The sequence below is a fragment of the Pelodiscus sinensis genome, chromosome 1 (assembly GCF_049634645.1).
Source record: "Pelodiscus sinensis isolate JC-2024 chromosome 1, ASM4963464v1, whole genome shotgun sequence".
NCBI classification, from domain to species: domain Eukaryota; kingdom Metazoa; phylum Chordata; order Testudines; family Trionychidae; genus Pelodiscus; species Pelodiscus sinensis.
This window is the reverse complement of record NC_134711.1, coordinates 293,916,124-293,935,065: the sequence shown is the minus strand read 5'-3', so window position 1 is coordinate 293,935,065 and position 18,942 is coordinate 293,916,124.

Genomic DNA, 18,942 nt, shown 5'->3' with positions numbered 1-18,942 from the left:
GCAGGAACCGCACTGAACTATGGGACACCGAAAGCAGAGAAGCACTGCCTGATGGGAAATCCCTGCTCCAGATGCTAATGAACCTAAGCCTGCTCACACCCAAATTAGTCATTATCAGACCAATTCTAGTAACGATCCTATTGACATCTAAAATACTGAAACTGCCTAGTTTCATTGTGAGCTCGTTCAAGGAACATCACCCATAACCAGGTGTGATCAGTCTCTATTGTCTCTCCTCTTTCTCTTTGAACTATCCCTATAAAAACTCCTATCCTTGTCCCAAGAAAACTGTTCTGATACCTGGACTTAAACTGCATCAGTTCCATTGAGACTTCTTCATCTCCTGTCTGATCGTGCTGGGGGCTCTGTCCTGCTTTTCTCCTGCCCTCTGGACCCCCGGCTACCGTCATCATCTGGGAACCCCGATCAGTGCAAGCTCCGTGGAGTGGTGAGGTCTCTCTCTCTCTCTCTCTCTCTCTTTCTCTCTCTCTCAACTATCTCTCTAAGCATAGCCTCCTGACCCTGCCCTGTGTAAACTGTTATATGGTTACCTAACATGTGTAATCAGCTTCAATTTAGATTTAATATTGTAATTGTTAGATTTAATATTGTAACTGTTTGATATCTATTCACTACTCAGAAATAAATCACTTTCATTGTTAAACTGGTTGCTTCTCTCTCTTTCTTTCTCTTTTGCTCACTCTTCCTTAAGGGGTGTTGTTTTGGTTTCCCCATTCGCTCTGCAACAACGCTTCTTGTACCCAAGCAAAAGATCCCTGTAGTGCCCAAAATCCTGTGGGGTTTGCTCATCGTGTGGTTTACCTGTGAATGACTGTGGTGTGAAAGTGGGGATAAGGGGTGCTGAACCTGGGGGCTTATGAGGATGGCAGCTTAAAGTGCTGTTTAATCCAGCCCACGGAGTCCAAAGGCACATGAGGGTGCAGTGTGGCATTGCTGTGAAACCCAGCCAGCTGAGTCCAGGGACATATGAGGGGGTCAGCTTGTGAGTGCTGAGTACCCAGTCCTCTCAGACGTGCTCTGATTAGTGGGTGTGAGTGTCTGTGTGTGTTGCTAAGGTGGGAAGAACCCCATCCTGAGGAACCTAGTTCCTGCAGGAGAGCTCCAGTGGGAGGGGGAATTGGCAGCAGGGAGAATTCAGCTCCATATGAGAGCCCAAGTAAGCACCAACAGCACACTGATAGAACTGTTAACCTTCCCCCAGTCCCATAAGGGTAACCCTGATAAATGAGCATACCCCAGAGTATTGGGCAAATCTGGTAACAACTTCCAGCATTTGAATAGTTTCACTTCCCTTAAGAGCAGAAGAGACAAAGGAACTGTGTCTAGACTACAAAGAAAAGTCGGAAAAAGATACTGCAATTTGTGTATCTTTTCCCGCTTTTCTTCCGAAAGAGGCTTTTCAGACATTTGGCCCAGTATTCTGGAAAAACTCTGCAATCTAGATGTGCCCCAGGAGTCCCTAGAAATATTCTACACACTGAGAACAATGTTTCCAAATAGAAGCAGTCAGTGATGATTTCAGTAATATACCCAGTGCACCCATTAGGATATATTCCCCTACACATAGTTTGGGCTATCATATGAAACTTTGTTTATTTCAAACACTAAACTGTAGTTCTTTCTTCTACCATCGAGTTTCTGCTTTTTCTCCATTCACTTTTATTTTTAGGAGAGTGGGGATTTTATTGGCTAAGTTAGCTATCAGGAAAGGTCCAATTAATACATATCAGAATTAGCTGAAATTAGTAAGAAAGGAATCTTAATGTGTACATACAGGTGCATTTAAAAACCAATGAAGGTGAGCCAACTGGAGTTCAGAGAACAGAGCAATGTTCCGGGAGGTACCAGGGCATTTGGTTAAAGGCATGTGAGCTGAAAACTATCAGTCTTTTTGGTGAGTCCAAAGACCAGAGATGGGAGTGGAATGCATGACTTTTAAAACAAAATAAAAATGTCTGTTAAATCTTTCTGTAAGGGCATGTCTACACAGCAGGGTTAAAGCTGAAGTAAGCTACGCAACTTCAGCTACGTCAATAATAGAGCTTAAGTCAAAATAACTTATTTTAGCTTTTGGCACTGTTTACACAGCAAGAAGTCTGAGGAAAAGCACTCTTCCTCCAACTTGCCTTACTCCTCATAAAATGAGGGTTATGGGAATCAGAGTAAGAAGTCCTCCATCTCGAAATTATTTTTACATTATGTTGAAATAACTGCTTGTAGTGTAGTCATAGACCATGTTTTAGAATAACGTTGGTGTGTAGACGTACTGTAAGTGTTATACTGGTTCCCCTTAAGAGCTTGTCTAATAAGTGCTTTGATTATCCTTCTAGCATATGTGCCCTTTTACTATTAACAGAGAGGTTGCAACTAAATGAATTCCCGTTTTAAAAAACTGACATTCTATTTGTTCCATAATTTTTCCTTACTGTAAGTGATTCTCAGTTCTCCAAGAGCAACGCTTCTCATAAGAGAGCTGCACTGAAGATTGTCAGACAAAGGCAGTGGTTACCGTAGCAACAGAAATCATGTGCAACCTCTCAGAACCACTCCTCCTGTACTTAGGTTTCCTTGGTAGCAGGTTCCTGTCCAAGTGCATGAAAAAGGAAATTAGCATGTTCCCACAAAGAGGGGTGGAAAGATGGATTTCTTCTTCATGTGAAAAATAATCTAGAAAGCTGCCTTCCCTCTATTCTTCTTACACTTGGGAGTGCCTGGCCACATGTTCGACATACCTACAGAACCAGTGTCCCTTCCCTCACATCATCTTAGACATTCCCCAATGTATGAGTCCATATAGAGCTGCACCCAAAGTGCTCCCACAGCATGCAGATGACACAGAGGGTGTTACAAGCAGGTGGGAGAAAAAAATTCTCCTTAACTTCTGATGATATGACAAGAAGCAACAGGATTAAATAGCAGCAAGGGAAGTTTAGGCTGGACATTAGTAAAACTTCCTAAATGTCCTGGTGGTTAAGCATTGGAATAAATTGCCAAGGTAGCTTGTGGAATCTTCATCATTGGAAATATTTAAGAACAAGTTAGACAGACATCTATCAGGGATGATCTAAATGGTGCTTGGTCCTGCCATGAGGGCAGGGGACTGAATGTGATGACCTCTCAAGGTCCCTTCCAGTTCTAGCATTTTATGTAAATGTTTGCTGACCTATAAACTTGCTATGGCAGACTCACTCCTCACTGAAGATCGCATGTGGCTTTACTGGAAAAGCCTCTCTATCCATAAATTCATTTTGCCTCATGAAAACACAACCCACAAACCGGGCAATCAGCCCATCCTACTTACCCTAGGAACACAGAGTTCATAAATTGGATGTTCCTGTAGGCTGACTGAAAGAGTTCTCTGCATGATTCTGTTAGGTCTCTAATATAATTAAGAACTAAGCATGTGCACATTTCATTGTGTAACCCCTCTGTCAGGTGGGGTCAGCAGCAGCCAGGGATGGAGTCAATATCTAGGGGTTCCTCTCCATCCATCCTACACCAAACTAGCTCAAGTCCCCACCTAGTAATCTAGGAAATTCATACACCACTGCTGGGTGTCTCTGAGAGGCAATACTATTCCAATTGCAGACACTGAAGTATGTGTGTAGAAAAGAAAGTTTTAATAAAAGGGAGGGAAGTAACTTTGCAATAATTTTGGAAAACACCACAAACAGAATTCATGAACATAAACCATGAGTAACAGTCCCACCCCAACTAGGTTGGGCAATGTCCTTTTCCTCTTAGGATCTTAAGTGCAGCAATGTAAGGATACATCTAGACTACAGGCTTTTGTCAACAGAAGTTTTATAGACGCAGGTATAGTTTTGTTAACAAAAGTCCATTTTTGTCGACAAAACCCTGTAGTCTAGATACAACCTAAATGTCCCTTTCAGATTCCCTTTCAGATTTCATCTCCCAGTGATTTCAACTCATAGCAATCAGGGTAGAAGAAACATAATACCAACACCATTAACGTAAGAATGAGATAACCTTCCCTCACACCTCTTTCTCATAGAGTTCTGAAAGTGGAGCCCCTGCTTAGCAAGATTCTTTCTTCTAACTGTGAGCCCTTCCCTTTGGAACAGATTTAGCACAGTCCTGCTTTTCTGTATTCCCACAAACTTACGAATATTGGCAACCATATTTCAGCTATCCCTGAACTCAATACAAACATAGTTGAAGTTGGGTCACAAATTCAGTTGATTACAATGAGCAAAATGCCACTTCATTTGTTGAATACCTAACAAATCTAAGCAAAGCAGGAGCAAACTGTATTTACACAGCTTCAGAGGGGTAGCCGAGTTAGTCTAAGTGGAAAAACTTAAAAAACAATGAATTGTCTAGCAGCACCTTAAAGACTAACAAAATATGGAAGAAGTGGGTTGTGCCCATGAAAGTTCATGATACCATCTACATGTGTTGTTAGTCTTTAAGGTTTTGCGTGACTATTTGTTTTTTGTATTTACATAGACACCTCCAGGGTTTCTCTTCTACTCCAACAAAATACAGGACTATGTAGCACTTTAAAGACTAACAAGATGTTTATTAGATGATGAGCTTGAAGTGGGTCTGGCCCACGAAAGCTCATCATCTAATAAACCATCTTGTTAGTCTTTAAAGTGCTACATAGTCCTGTATTTTGTTTCAGCTACACCAGACTAACATGGCTACATTTCTACCACTATTCTTCTACTCCAGTTAGCTGCAATGGTAGCATTTCTTCACATCCTGCTTACAATTGTCCAGATGGCACACAGGCTGAGGAGGGTTATATTTTATTTCTTAAATAACTATAACACAAAGGAAAACTGTGCTTTGTGATATCACACCAGAGTAATACTACTGTCAGAAAATGCCAATTCATCAGGCACTTTGGAAGGAAAATTAAAGATTAAGACCCCAGATGAGAATTTTTTGATAGCTGTTCCCTGCATCTATACAGAACTGCACTAATTCCTAGACAGTCTTTCTAGAGAAACAATTTTAGGGGTTTTATATTGAATATAAAAAGTCACTTATTTAAACTAAAACCAGAATCATAGGTTAAAACTGAAGCAAACTTTTGAAAATTTTTAAGACAATAAATCTATTCCAACAACCAAAAGAATCCTGGGGTCACTTCAATCAGAATTTTGGGAACTCTCAAAAGTTGGACAGGTGATGTTCCCTTTTAAGGGCTTATTCTATTTCTACTGAACTCAGTGGAAACTTTGCTGTTGACTTCACCAGGAGGAACAAGATCAGACATGCTTTACCCTCCCTCCCCCACATCTTCTTCAAACATTGCTTGCCACCATTGGTGTGCATGCCACTATTCCTACTGAAGGATTTTTTGTGACAGTTAAGCTAGACATCCCATTCCAACTTTAATAAAGTATCTCTCTGCTGGACTACTGCTATCTGCCTCCCAATTATTTTTGTTCTCACTAAACTACAGAAAAGCTTCATATTCTTTTAAAGAGCCAGAGGTTTGGAGCCCTACAATGACATTGCTAAATAGAGGTGATGGCACTAGCTAGTACAGCTGAGGTCCTGGTAAAGTGACGAAGTTCAGTTGCCTGAAAAAGATTAGGAACCAAATTCTGAAAACAGCTACTGTATTAAACAGATTAATTTATTAATTCTCTTTACAGACAATTTCTGGTAAGTATATTTATTGCTTATTTAAAATGCCCCTTTTGATTTCAGTCGAGATGGTCTGCCGCTGTTTCTGGTTTAAACTGCTGCATAGTGTTATTAACCAGCTACTGGATGCTGTAGCAGAAGTGACTTCATTTCAGTGGCTGGTGAAGTGGACCTTCAACTCCATAGCAGATGTAGTGAAGTCTTTATACTGTGATTAAGGCTTCTAAAGTACTCTGGGAGCTTCATATGAAAAGGTACAATGGAAAAGCAAATAATTGTATTATTATTCAAGTCTAGTTTGTTAGTTGTGTTGTAAATTGGATGTTATGGGATTAACTGGGTTACTCAGAGAATTATGAGAAATATCTAGTCCTTCCTTCCTGTTTTGTAAGTGTGGGAGGGGAAATGTCTCCTACTCACTCTTGTCTTGTTATGCAACTGAATAAAGCTGCAAGTGCCCAGCCTTCAGGGCTGTGACCTGAGAAGGTTTTGTAGTTGCACTAAGTGGTCTCTTTTCAAAAAATTATCTCTGACATTACAGACTTGTTTTAGTGTTTTATCCTTTTGAAAACTAGCAGGAAGGTGGTGTTGGTAGCATATCTAAATATTTGCCAATGGGAGTCATATAATCACAGCTGCATATTTTGTGCTCGCATCGATGTACAAGGATTTTTTGATGACTAGAAGATCCTATGCATGAGAGACAGTGTAAATGTGTTATTGTTCAGACTGAATTATAAAAATGAAAGTTACTGCCAGGATATCTGCAGTACCAAATGGCACTCACATAAACCTGCTAAATATAATTTATTGGGGAAAGATGGCATAATTTTATTGCAGAATTGTCAGTCATTACCAAAATGTTACTCCATTCAATAACAGCCACAGTTGGCCACACATAATCAGTTATTTTGCTTCCAGTGTATTTCAGACATCTGAACTACAACACGGAGGTTTAGTTATTGTTGGACTGGCTGTGGAAGTCCAGTATGTGATGTGATAGTGCCTAGGTCAATGGCTCTGCTGATGATAGTGAAATCTGTAATATATTTTACTGTGAATATCTCTGTATGGAAACTGTGTTCTGAGGAGAAATATAAAGGAAGGACAAACATTCATGAGGCGTATTTGTAATGTAATGTATTTGTATTGAGATGTGTGCAGTCAACATCCAATTGATTACTGGAATTTCATGCATTAAAACCTACAAGATCTGAGATTTTTAATTTATATAATTTTCTCAACTTTGGGGAAAGTAAATTAAGGCCAAAAAGACCAGCTCAGTGATGTCACTGTAGCCCAGAGGCACTGAGACCACTGAGAAAGGGAGAGTGAAGCCTGCTTTACAGACTTAGCTAAACGGGAGTTGTCTTTTAGTTCATGGCATGAGGTCCAAGATTCAATCCCACCTGCCAACGACCTGGGGCCATTGACTTTATATAACAGTGTTTGAAATCTCTGAGGTAAGATTTCCTTAGTGTATGTCTACACTGGAGTAAAACAAACCTGGCTGGCCCATGTCAGTTGACTTGGGCTCACGAGGCTCAGCCTTGGGATGATACAAGTGCAATGTAAATGTCCAGGCTTCAGCTGGAGCCTGCACTCTGGGACCTCCCGAGTGGGAAGAGTCTCAGAAGCCAGGCTCAAGTCCAGATACCTACCCTGTGATTTTATAGCTCTGCAGCCAGAGTCGGCTCACAGAGACCAGCTAGGGCTGTTTTATTGCCATGTAGACATACCCTTATGCATTGCCCAGAGGCATTGGTTCTTCTCTTAAGGGATTCGGAGGCAATAAGCACACAAATTGGGTGAAAGCATAAAGATTTGACTAAGCAAATATCAAGGTAAAATACAATGCTTAATATTAGAGTAAAATACAATTAAGCTAATCTTAGAATAAAATACAATACTTATTAAGCCTAAGAAGATCTCAGAATAAAATGCAATGCTTACGTCCCTTCTGCTGCTGGGAACCCCCTGAAGAAGAACAGCGGACGGACCCCAGTGGCCAATGCGTAGCACCTTCTGCGGCTTTGGTCTATGCCGAGGTTCCAATGTTAGGGATATCTGGGCACTTATATACTGTTGGATCTACAGTAATCACCCCTATTGTTTTGAGAACCTAACAAGATTATTGATACATTGCATATTTTCCCACATCCAATAATTAGCTTGTTGATACTTTGTATATTTTCCCAGGCCAAATAATTAGCATTATCAGGTGGGAAACATTCAGCAAAGATAGCTATGTGATCTTCCCAAGCCCTCCTGCACTCCCATACCAGGTGCATGGCCTTGGGACCTGTCCCAGAACTTGTTGAAAGTCAACAGTGCATTCCTACACTGTACCATCTTGAGCAAACAGCTAACTCTTTGGCTACATCTACACTGGCATGAATTTCCGAAAATGCTTTTAAAGGAAAAGTTTTCTGTTAAAAGCATTTTCAGAAAAGCGCGTCTAAATTGGCAGGATGCTTTTCCACAAAAGCACTTTTTGCAGAAAAGTGTCTGTGGCCAATCTAGACGCGGTTTTCTGCAAAAAAGCCCCGATCGCCTTTTTTGCGATCGGGGCTTTTTTGCGGAAAACAGTACTGTGCTGTCTACACTGGCCCTTTTGCGCAAAAGTCTTTCGGAAAAAGACTTTTGCCCAAACGGGAGCAGCATAGTTTTTCCGGAAAAGCACTGATGATTTTACATGAGATCGTCAGTGCTTTTCCGGAAATTCAAGCGGCCAGTGTAGACAGCTGGCAAGTTTTTCCGGAAAAGCAGATGATTTTCTGGAAAAACTTGCCAGTCTAGACACAGCCTTTGAGAATAACAAAAAAATAATAAGAAGCAAAAAGCACAAATGGCTGCCTAGAGCATCCAGGCCTGTAAGAAAATGCAGGCACAAAAGGAACAATTGTGGTACACCACCTAATTTCCTCGACCTCACAATCATCTTCCGCATTTCCACTATACCTTAGAAATGATATGCTCTGATACTACTAGGACAATTTGAGCTCCTCATCTTTCCAAAGGACACAAATTAATGACCATGCTGTTTCTTTCTGTGTGAGTCTGTTCTATGAGACTTAAGCAAGGTTATAGCTCCACATGCCTTCGTAAAGTTCTCAGGGCACTTTTCCTAATAAAACCAGAAGTTCTTCCCAGTAATCTTGGCAAAAGTTTCCACTCCCAATGTTGTAATGCAGTACACGTGATATAGGTTAGCTCAGTGGTTAGGATACTCTCCTGAGAGATGGAAGACTCCTGTTCAATTCTGTGAGTGGATACAGTGCTGTCCTTGGCATCTCCCATTGATGAGCTCAAGTAGCTCCCTGCCTAGAGTGCTGGCTTTTATGAATGGTGTCCTGATCAACAAAAGGGCTTCAGTGTTGTGATGCTCAGCATTTGTTGGCACTTAGAACATCACAGGTACAGCACTGTGATCCAAGAAGCCTGAGTTAAGACTCCTAGGCTCCTCTACAGTGAATGGGGAAAGAGAGACGCCTAACAGTGCAATTCACAAAGCCAGCACACTAGGCGGGGAGCCAACTAAGGTAGCTAGTGAGACACACTGACAAGTTGGGTGCATGTTAAACTCTCACCATCTCAAGTCTGGTAGGAGGGTAGCTCCTAGATCTGATTGCAGTTCATGAACCAAGGGTAGTTAGATAATGGTAACTAAGCTGTATTTGTACAGGGGCCAGGAATTAAAAACAGCTGGGAGAGGAAGAGGAGGACCTGGAACTTTCTTATAACCTTTGGACTACTGGCAGGACTTGGGAGACCGGTAGTTCAAGTCCTCCATTCTCTTGATTGAGTTCCTGCCCAAGATAATCATTGGGGATGCTAAAAACAGGGGTGCTTGGTGAGACTAACCCTCTCATGAAGAAGGGATGCTGAAAGGAACAATGGTTAGATCACTAGTCTATGATGTGGGGGATGCAGACTCAGTTCATCACTCTCTGCTAGAGGGGGAGAAGGGATTGAAATGAGGGTCTCCCAATGCATAAGGTGAATGCCCTAACTTCTCTCTCTCTTCTCTTCTTCTCTGTACGGGTATGTTTACACTTGCACCCTCTTTCGAGAGAGGGATGCAAATGAAGACATTAGAAATTGCAAATGAAGCCTGGATTTAAATATCCCGTGCTTCATTTGCATATTCACGTTATGGTGCTATTTCAAATTAGCACTATTTCGAAATAACAGATGCTGTTAAGACACGGTTATTTTGAGAGAAAACCCTTCTCTAAACCCTTATTCCACATATAATGAGGTTTACCAGTTATTTCAAGAGAAGAGTTTTCTCTTGAAATAACCGCGTCTTAACAGCATCTGTTATTTTGAAATAGCGCTATTTCAAAATAGCGCCATAATGCAAATATGCAAATGAAGCATGGGATATTTAAATCCAGGCTTCATTTGCAATTTCAAATGTCTTCATTTGCATCCTCTCTCAAAAGAGGGTGCAAGTGTAGACATACCCAAAGGGTATGTCTACACTACAAAGGTAATTCAAACTAACGGACGTTAGTTCAAATTAACTTTGATAGGCGCTACACAAGCGCTCCGCTAGTTCGAACTTAATTCGAACTAGCGGAGCGCTTAGTTCGAACTAGGTAAACCTCATTCTATGAGGACTAAGCCTAGTTCGAACTTACTAGTTCGAATTAAGGGGTGTGTAGGCCCCTTAATTCGAACTAGTGGGAGGCTAGCCCTCCCTAGCTTTCCCTGGTCGCCACTCTGGCCAACACCAGGGAAACTCGTATGCCCCCCCTCCCGGCCCCGGACTCCTTAAAGGGACACGGGCTGGCTACGATGCCCGTGCCAGGTGCAAGCCTGCCAGCACCCAGCCAGCAGACCCTGCACCTGGCACGGCTTGAGCCAGCCGCCCGATGCCCCCCTGGCTGGCGGCTCCCAGGAGCTTGCCTGGGACTGCAAGAGGCGAGCACCCGCCTGGTCTAGTGCGGACATCATTGACCTCGTCCACGACCTCTGCACTAGGCACAGGAAAGCGGCCGTCTAGGGCACGAGAGCTGCCAGCCTGGCCACCCAGGAACAGGTGTGCATGAAAATCAAGGTGGTCCACTCAGACCCCCGACCCTGAGCCCTGAGCTTACAATGGCCATACTGGGTCAGACCAAAGGTCCATCTAGCCCAGTAGCCTGTCTGCCGACAGTGGCCAACACTAGGGACCCTGGAGGGGATGGACCGAAACAAAGACCAAGCCATTTGTCTCGTGCCATCCCTCTCCAGCCTTCCACAAACTTTGGGCAGGGACACCACTCCATGGACCCAACCTCCATGAATTGATCTCACTTCTCTTTAAACTCTGTTCCAGTTCTAGCCTTCACAGCCTCCTGCAGCAAGGAGTTCCACAGGTTGACTCTTTGCTTTGTGAAGAAGAACTTTCTGTTACTACTTTGAAGCCTGCTACCCATTCCTTTCCTTTGGTGTCCTCTAGTCCTTCTATTATGGGAACTAATGAAGAATTTTTCTGTATGCACCCTCTCCACCCCACTCATGCTTTTATAGACCTCTATCATATCCCCCCCCCCCGTCTCCTCTTTTCTAAGCTGAAAAGTTCCAGTCTCTTTAGCCTCTCTTCATATGGGACCTGTACCAAACCCCTCATCATTGTAGTTGCCCTCCTCTCTCCCAGCCTCTCTCTTCCCCTCTCCCACCTCCTTTTCCCAGTCTCCCCCAGGTTTGTTCAATAAAGAGAGATTCTATTTTTGAACATAATTGTCCTTTATTTTGTACATCAGGAAGGGGGGCTAGGGAGGGGTAAGTGGAAGGAGGTGAGGGAGGAATGGGGTACGCGCCCCCGTTGGGGAGGACTGGGATGGCTCTACGGGCTTCTGGGAGTGGAAGCTCTCCTGCAGCCCCCCAATTGCCCCCTCTCCCCAGATGGCAGCCTGCAGCAAGTGCAGCCGGTTTGATGGCCGAGTGCTGTGATGTGCCGAGTGTGGGTACTCAGGGCACTCCAAGCCAGGACTGCTTTGCAAGAGGGGCACCCCTGTCTGTCCGGGGTGGGGGTCAGGTCCCTTTAAGCACAGACCTCGGCTAGCCTGAGACAGCAGCTCCACACTCCAAGTCCTAATCTGATGCCCTGCCGGCACTGCTTCTAGCCATCCTTAACCCCGGTTCAGGGTCCACTTAATGTCGACATGCTAGTTCGAATTAGCAAAATGCTAATTCGAACTAGTTTTTTAGTCTGGATGCGTTAGTTCGAATTAGCTTAGTTCGAATTAACTAATTCGAACTAAGTTAGTTCGAACTAGCGCTGTAGTGTAGACATACCCTAACTGTTTAAGTATGTCGCGACAATGGAACAGATATTGGGCCATAGGGAGGAGATTCTATAAGGTAGGAGACCCAAAGTCCAGTTTTGCTCCTCCAGTGACTCTTTCATTAGTTAGTCACAGTGGAACAATTGCACCAGAAGAAATAAGGGAAACCTGTGTTAGGATATCCCATAGCTCAGTGGTTGGGAGCCATAAAAGATGTTTGTTCAAAACCTTGGCCCCTCTGTCCATGAGAGAGAAGGGGGAATTAAACCTTAGCCTTGTCCATCATAAGTGAGAGCACTAATCACTGGGCTAGATAGAACTTAAAAAATAATGAATAGTCTTGTAGTACCTCAGGGTATGTCTACACTACCACCCTAGTTCAAACTAGGGTGGTTAATGTAGGCAACCGAAGTTGCAAATGAAGCCCGGGATTTAAATATCCCGGGCTTCATTTGCATCTTGCTGGGCGCCGCCATTTTTAAAGCCCCGGTAGTTCAGACTCCATGCCCGCGGCTACATACGGCACGGATTAGGTAGTTCGAATTAGGCTTTCTAATTCGAACTACCATTACACCTCGTGGAACGAGGGACGAGTCTGAACTACCGGGCCTTTAAAAATGGCGGCGCACGGCAAGATGGAAATAAAACCCGGGATATTTAAATCCTGGGCTTCATTTGCAACTTTGGTTGCCTACATTAACCACCCTAGTTCGAACTAGGGTGGGAGTGTGGACATACCCTTAGAGACAAACAAAAAATGTAGATGGTATCATGAGCTTTCATGGCCACAATCCACTTCTTCAGATGAATGGTGTTAAAGGGTCCAGTTTCCAAATAAATAGCAGAGAAAGTGAGAGGGTTGGGAGGGAAAGAAGGAAAAAAAGGGCAAAAAAATTGTCATTTAGAGTATCCATGCTAAATGAAGCTGATAGTGTGGGTACTAAGTGCTCTTAAGTATCCTGTGCTTGGTTTTTTATGTAATATGGGTGTGGAATGTAGTGGGCCATCCATGCAAGGTCTTTGTTTTGACCTCTATTGCTTGTTAGACCTTTACCAAACTTGTTAATGAAATTTAGCACTGCAGCCTCTCTTTCAAGCTGTTTTTTGAAATTGGCTTGCAATAATACGGCAACTTTGAGATCTGTTGAGTGCCCGGGCAAGTTAAAATGTTCCCCAACAGGTTTCGTTTTGAATATCTGATTTGAGTCCATTAAACCTTTCTCATCGAGACTGTCCAATTTGGCAAATAGACATGGCAGAAGGGCATTGCTGGCACTTGATGGCATAGATCACATTCATGCATGTGCAGTTATATGAGCCTCTAATGTGGTAGTTTATGTGGTTAGGTCCTATGATGGTGTCACTTGTATAGATGTGTGGCTAGAGTTGGCACCGGAGTTCATTGCAGGGGTGGGTTCCTGGATGAGTAATGGAGATGTACTACTGGAAAGAATTTGTTTGAGGTTAGGGGGTTGTCTGTAGGTGAGGATTGTGAGAGTGAGGGGTCATTTTCCAGGATAAATTGTAGATTGTTGATTTTAAGTGGGCGATGACAAGTGGTTTTCTTTGTTATTTTATTTTTTGTCTTTAAGAAGCTGATATCTGGGTACTCGTCTGGCTCTGTCAATCTGTTTTTTCACTTTTCCGAATGGGTATTTTAGTTTTAAGGACGCTTTATATAGATCCTGAAGATGTTTGTCTCTGTCAGTGGGACTGGAGCAAATCCGGTTGTATCTTAGTTCCTGGCTATAAACAATTGATTGGGAAATGTGTCTTGGCTGGAAGCTAGAGACATGTAGGTAAGTTTAACAGTCCATAGGCTTCCCTGTATTAGGCGATGGAAATGTGTCTGTTCCGTAATTGTAGTGTAGTGTCAAGGAAGTAGCTCTCTTGTGTAGTCTGGTTCAGGCTAAGGTTGATAGTAGGGTGGAAGTTGTTGAAATCTTTGGAATTTTTCAAGAGTCTCCTTCCTGTGGGTCCATATGACGAAAATGTCATCCATGTAGCATAAGCTGAGTAAGGGTATATCTACGCTACAGCACTAATTCGAACTAACTTAATTAGAATTAGTTACAGGCAGTCCCTGGGTTACGTACAAGATAGGGACTATAGGTTTGTTCTTAAGTTGAATTTGTACGTAACTCGGAACTGGCTCCGGATTCAGCTGCTGCTGCTGAAACTGACCAGGGGCTGACTAATATCTAATATCTAATATCTAATATCCTCTAATATCATTAACTCACAGGCATTTACCTTCCTTTCCCCCCGCCCTGCATTCCCCTTCTGTTCTGAAATGTGATTTGTCCTTTTCATATGTGTTCATTTTTTTTAAATTGTATCCTTTGGTATATATGGCTGTGACTATTTTCTTCCACTATTTGATCTGAGGAAGTGGGTCTGGCCCACGAAAGCTCATCACCTAATAAACCATCTTGTTAGTCTTTAAAGTGCTACATAGTCCTGTATTTTGTTTTGCCTACAGGCAGGGGCAGATGACCGTTTTGCGGGGCCCCGGGCAGCATAATTCCGCGGGCCCCCCCCTTTGCCATGGCACATGCGCAGTGATGCCATGCGCATGCGCGGTGGTGCCACGGCGCATGCGCGGGGCTTTTCGAAGTGCGGGACCCGGGGTGGCCGCCCTGTTTGCCCTGCCCTATATCCGCCCCTGCCTACAGGCAAACAATAGGAACTTTTACTTTGAAAATGTGTGTCAGGTGAGTTTGTTGTCTAACAGTAGTTTTAAAATTATGGGGTCACGACCCAGTACTGGGTCACAGAATGTCAGGCACTTGGGTCTCATTGCTACAGGGTGAAGAGTGGGGTTGCTGAAGCAGGCTACCTGCCTGTCCTGGCACTTCAGACTGCGCTGCACCTCAGAAGTGGCCGGCAGCAGGCCTGGCTGCTATGTGAGGGTGGGGGGTGAGGGCAAAAGAAGAGAGTACAGGGCACCATGCACTGCTCCTGCCCTGAGCATTAGCTTCACACTCCCATTGACTCAAAACCTGCTGCAGGCTGCTTCTGGAGTGCAGCATAGTCTGGACAGGCAGGGGTGCCAGGACAGGCAGGTAGCTGCCTTACCACCTCTGCTGCACCATTGACTGGGAGCCACTCAAAGTAAGGCCCCCCTGCCCGAGCCCTAACCCAGCCCTAAACCTGAAGCTCTCATCCTCAGCCCCACCCCGGATCTCACGTTTCTGTCAAATGATGTTGGGTCACGGGCAACAACAATTTTCTTTAACTGGATCATGAGAAAAAAAGTTTGAAAACCACTGATCTAGCAGGATCAGCAGGGGTTTTGTGGATCACAGTGAACATCAAACTAGGAGTTAGGCACCTAGACTCAAGACAGACTGCTTACTACCTTTCTGGAACTGGGTCTGCATATGTATAATTAAAACTAGAATGTGTGCTTCATAATTATAGTCCTCTGTGAAACAGGGTGTAAAATTGAAAAGAAAATGTGTATATTCACTATTGTCAAGAGCACACACGGCTGTTAATTTTGAGTTTTTGGCTGCATGAATGTTACTGTCCGGGTCATAATATAACAATTGTAATACTCATAATTAATTTTAGAAATGAATAGTACAAGTGCAGAGTGGTTGAGAACAATAGCAGGGTTTCATGGTGTCAGACACTATACAAATATAGTCAGAGACAGTGCCTACTCTGAACAACTTACAATCTATATAGGCAAGCAGAAAACGAGTAAATGGGAAACAGACACACAAAGGGGTGAAGTCACTTGTCTGTAATCACACTGCAGGTATGTGGCAGAGCTAGCCTGAGAAGTCAGGTCTTTCATCTGCCATGCCGGTGTCTTATTGATTAGATCACTCATGAGGCAGTGTATTTAGTTTGCAATTCATTCAAACAATTCTTTCTAGTCTTTCTCTAGCTGTGGTTTTGTGGGACACAAAGCAGCCTGTTCATTTCTTTCACAATGGGAATAGGAGCTACAAGAAATTTGCCTTCTTGAATCCCTTGCAAAAGGAACATTCATGCGCTCTTCTGTGCATAGGGACAGTCCTCAGCTAATGCTCTGACTTGCTGTTCACCCCAAAGAAATCTAAGTAGGACAGAGAAGACTAGTCTTCTAGTCTGTGGCTTCTCCAGTCTCCACACTGTCTCCAGAAAGAACCTATGTTGTACTCATCTCATGGAGGGCTTGTTTCTCTGGTGTGGCATGGAGCAGTGGGGCCCAATGCCTACTGGAGCCTCTCTATTGGGCCTATACAAATAGACACAATCTGACCCCACATATTATCTAGAAACTGTTCCATGCTGCCTGACTCTCTCTGCTGCAGTGAATGGGAATAGGAAAAGTGCTGGGCACAAGGAGGAACAGAAGCAGTTCCTGCTGCTTGGACTGCTGCACTCAAAATGCTGCAATCTATATCCTTATAACTAAGGATACAGACTGCAGCAAACGTCTCTTCCCTGCCAGCAGTGGGATGGGCATGTGGGATGTCATCAGGGTTGTGGAAAGGCACGATGGTGCGGAGGAGTGAAGAGATTCCATGAGTGCACTGGGATGCTTATGTCACCATTGGCCAGCTAATCATTTCCAGGCAAAGAATATGAAATAAGTGAACGTGCTCCTTTGCTCTTTTCTGGCAAGTGTGGAAATGGAATTTAATCTTATTTTTTGTAGTAATCTAGGAGGGGCTGCTGACAGTGTAAATACTTTGGGCTCTTGGCTGACCCAACTGTAAATGCTGGCCCTGGGTTAAACTCCACACATCATGCACAGCAGGACACATTGTGGGCCTGACTTTCACTTATATATACTGTTTCTGGCAGTATGAAGGGATTCTGAAGTTTAAAGGGACTCTGTGGGAATATCCTGCAGAGAGAATCTGTTGGACAGAGCCTTCATGGCAAGTTTAGAACCAATACAAGGTCTTTATACCTATGGGCTACGTCTACACTGGCCCCTCTTCCGGAAGGGGCATGTAAATTTCACTAGTCGTCGTAGGGAAATCCGCGGGGGATTTAAATATCCCCCGCGGCATTTAAATAAAAATGTCCGCCGCTTTTTTCCGGCTTTTAAAAAAGCCGGAAAAGAGCGTCTAGACTGGCCCCGATCCTCCGGAAAAAGTGCCCTTTTCCGGAGGCTCTTATTCTTACTTCAAAGTAAGAATAAGAGCCTCCGGAAAAGGGCACTTTTTCCGGAGGATCGGGGCCAGTCTAGACGCTCTTTTCCGGCTTTTTTAAAAGCCGGAAAAAAGCGGCGGACATTTTTATTTAAATGCCGCGGGGGATATTTAAATCCCCCGCGGATTTCCCTACGACGACTAGTGAAATTTACATGCCCCTTCCGGAAGAGGGGCCAGTGTAGACGTAGCCCTGGTGCTTCCAGCTCTAGTGCAGACAGTGTATTCGGAATGAGCCACAGACAAGAGGATAATTGGGCCCATGTGCAGTCAAGTATTGCTATTCTCTGCTTCCAGTGCTCATAACCAGAGTGCACAGCACTGCTATCACTGGGAGCCCAAAGGAACAGAGCATTAATTCTATTCCACATACACCTAGGGCAGTGCCCCAGAATATAGGGAGCATAGATTTGGCTAAACTCACCAGTGTCCCTATTTCAGAGGTGTGTCGGAAAGGCAGAGATGAAGTAAGAGAATTGGGCTTTGGCTATTTCTGAAAAATATGCTTGAGCTGTGAAGCAGACTGCTGGAAGCAGGACAAGAACCAACAACAAAGAGGGGAGAGGGAAAATATAGTTGCATTTCCAATATTTGTACTAATTATAGCATGAAATGGGGAATGTGGGAGGCAATCAGTAGCTACTGGTACAAAAGGGTCGGCAGAGGGAGAGGATTTGCATTTTAAGTTTGTTCATCAAACGACAGCTTGAAACAGGAAAGGGGATGGGAAAGCACTAATGGGAAGGACAAAAGAGGAACAATCTATAGACTCGTTTCTTAAAGATATGCTCACTTTAGCTTTAATGCACCATTGGGAGAGGAGAGAGGAATATCTATCTCCGAGCAGAAGCAAATTACCTTAATGCATAGAAATAAGTAAAAGTACCAGGTCTCCAAATGGAGCTTTCCAGACCTACTGAACTCTGCTTGTTTGTTGTACTTGTTCGCTAATGTTGCAATTGCTCAATAATGACAGCAAAGTTACAGAGCTGTGTTTTCCAGTGACGTATCTGATGTAGCCAATCAGCTTAGAAAAAGGAGTTCTGACTGTGCTTCCCTCCTTCCTGGTGGTAAATCAAAGGGCCACCAAGAAGGAAACAAATCAGTTCTTCAAAGAGAAACCAAGAATGTATTCCCCAAAGAAGAAGATGGAGAAGACTGAGGAGGAAGAATTTTCAGGCAGTACAGCAGGTACAGACATGGTAAACTACAGCTCAGAGCTGTAAGAAGTTATAAGAAATTTGGGAACAAGATTCACCTCTTGAGTTAAAGAAGAATCTGGTCTCTGCATTGTTAAAAGCAAGCGCTTAATTATTGCTATTTTTGTTGTTAAATGTATAACAACCTGCTTGATACTTGGAGGGAGGGGCTCAACTTGTAAGAGAAGGTACCAGGAAATCAGTCCTTGCTCATATAGCTAACATGCTAGCTACTGTTAAAGCATTTCTGGAATTACTTCTCTTTATTAAGAGCCAGTTTAATTTTACTAGCATGGCTGCCCAGCTTAGGGTACATGAAATAGTTAGACCTAGAGAATACAGGGGAATCAAATGCTGTCTGACTATTTACATAGTGTAAAAGGCAGCAAAGTTGGAGAGGACATATGTTTTACTGAGCAGATGGTGCAATGTCACCAAAAAGGGGCCTCCTTAATACATGTGCCCATATAGTTAAATCTGACACTAACAGGAGGGGATAAAAGGCACATGCAAAGTCTTGGGGCCAGACTCAGTAAGGCTGAGCTGACAAAATGTAAAATTACCTCTCTCTTTCACCCTGGCAGGGACAGCAGGTAGCCTTTGCACTGCCACTACACAGCAGAAACAAAATACAGGACTATGTAGCACTTTAAAGACTAACAA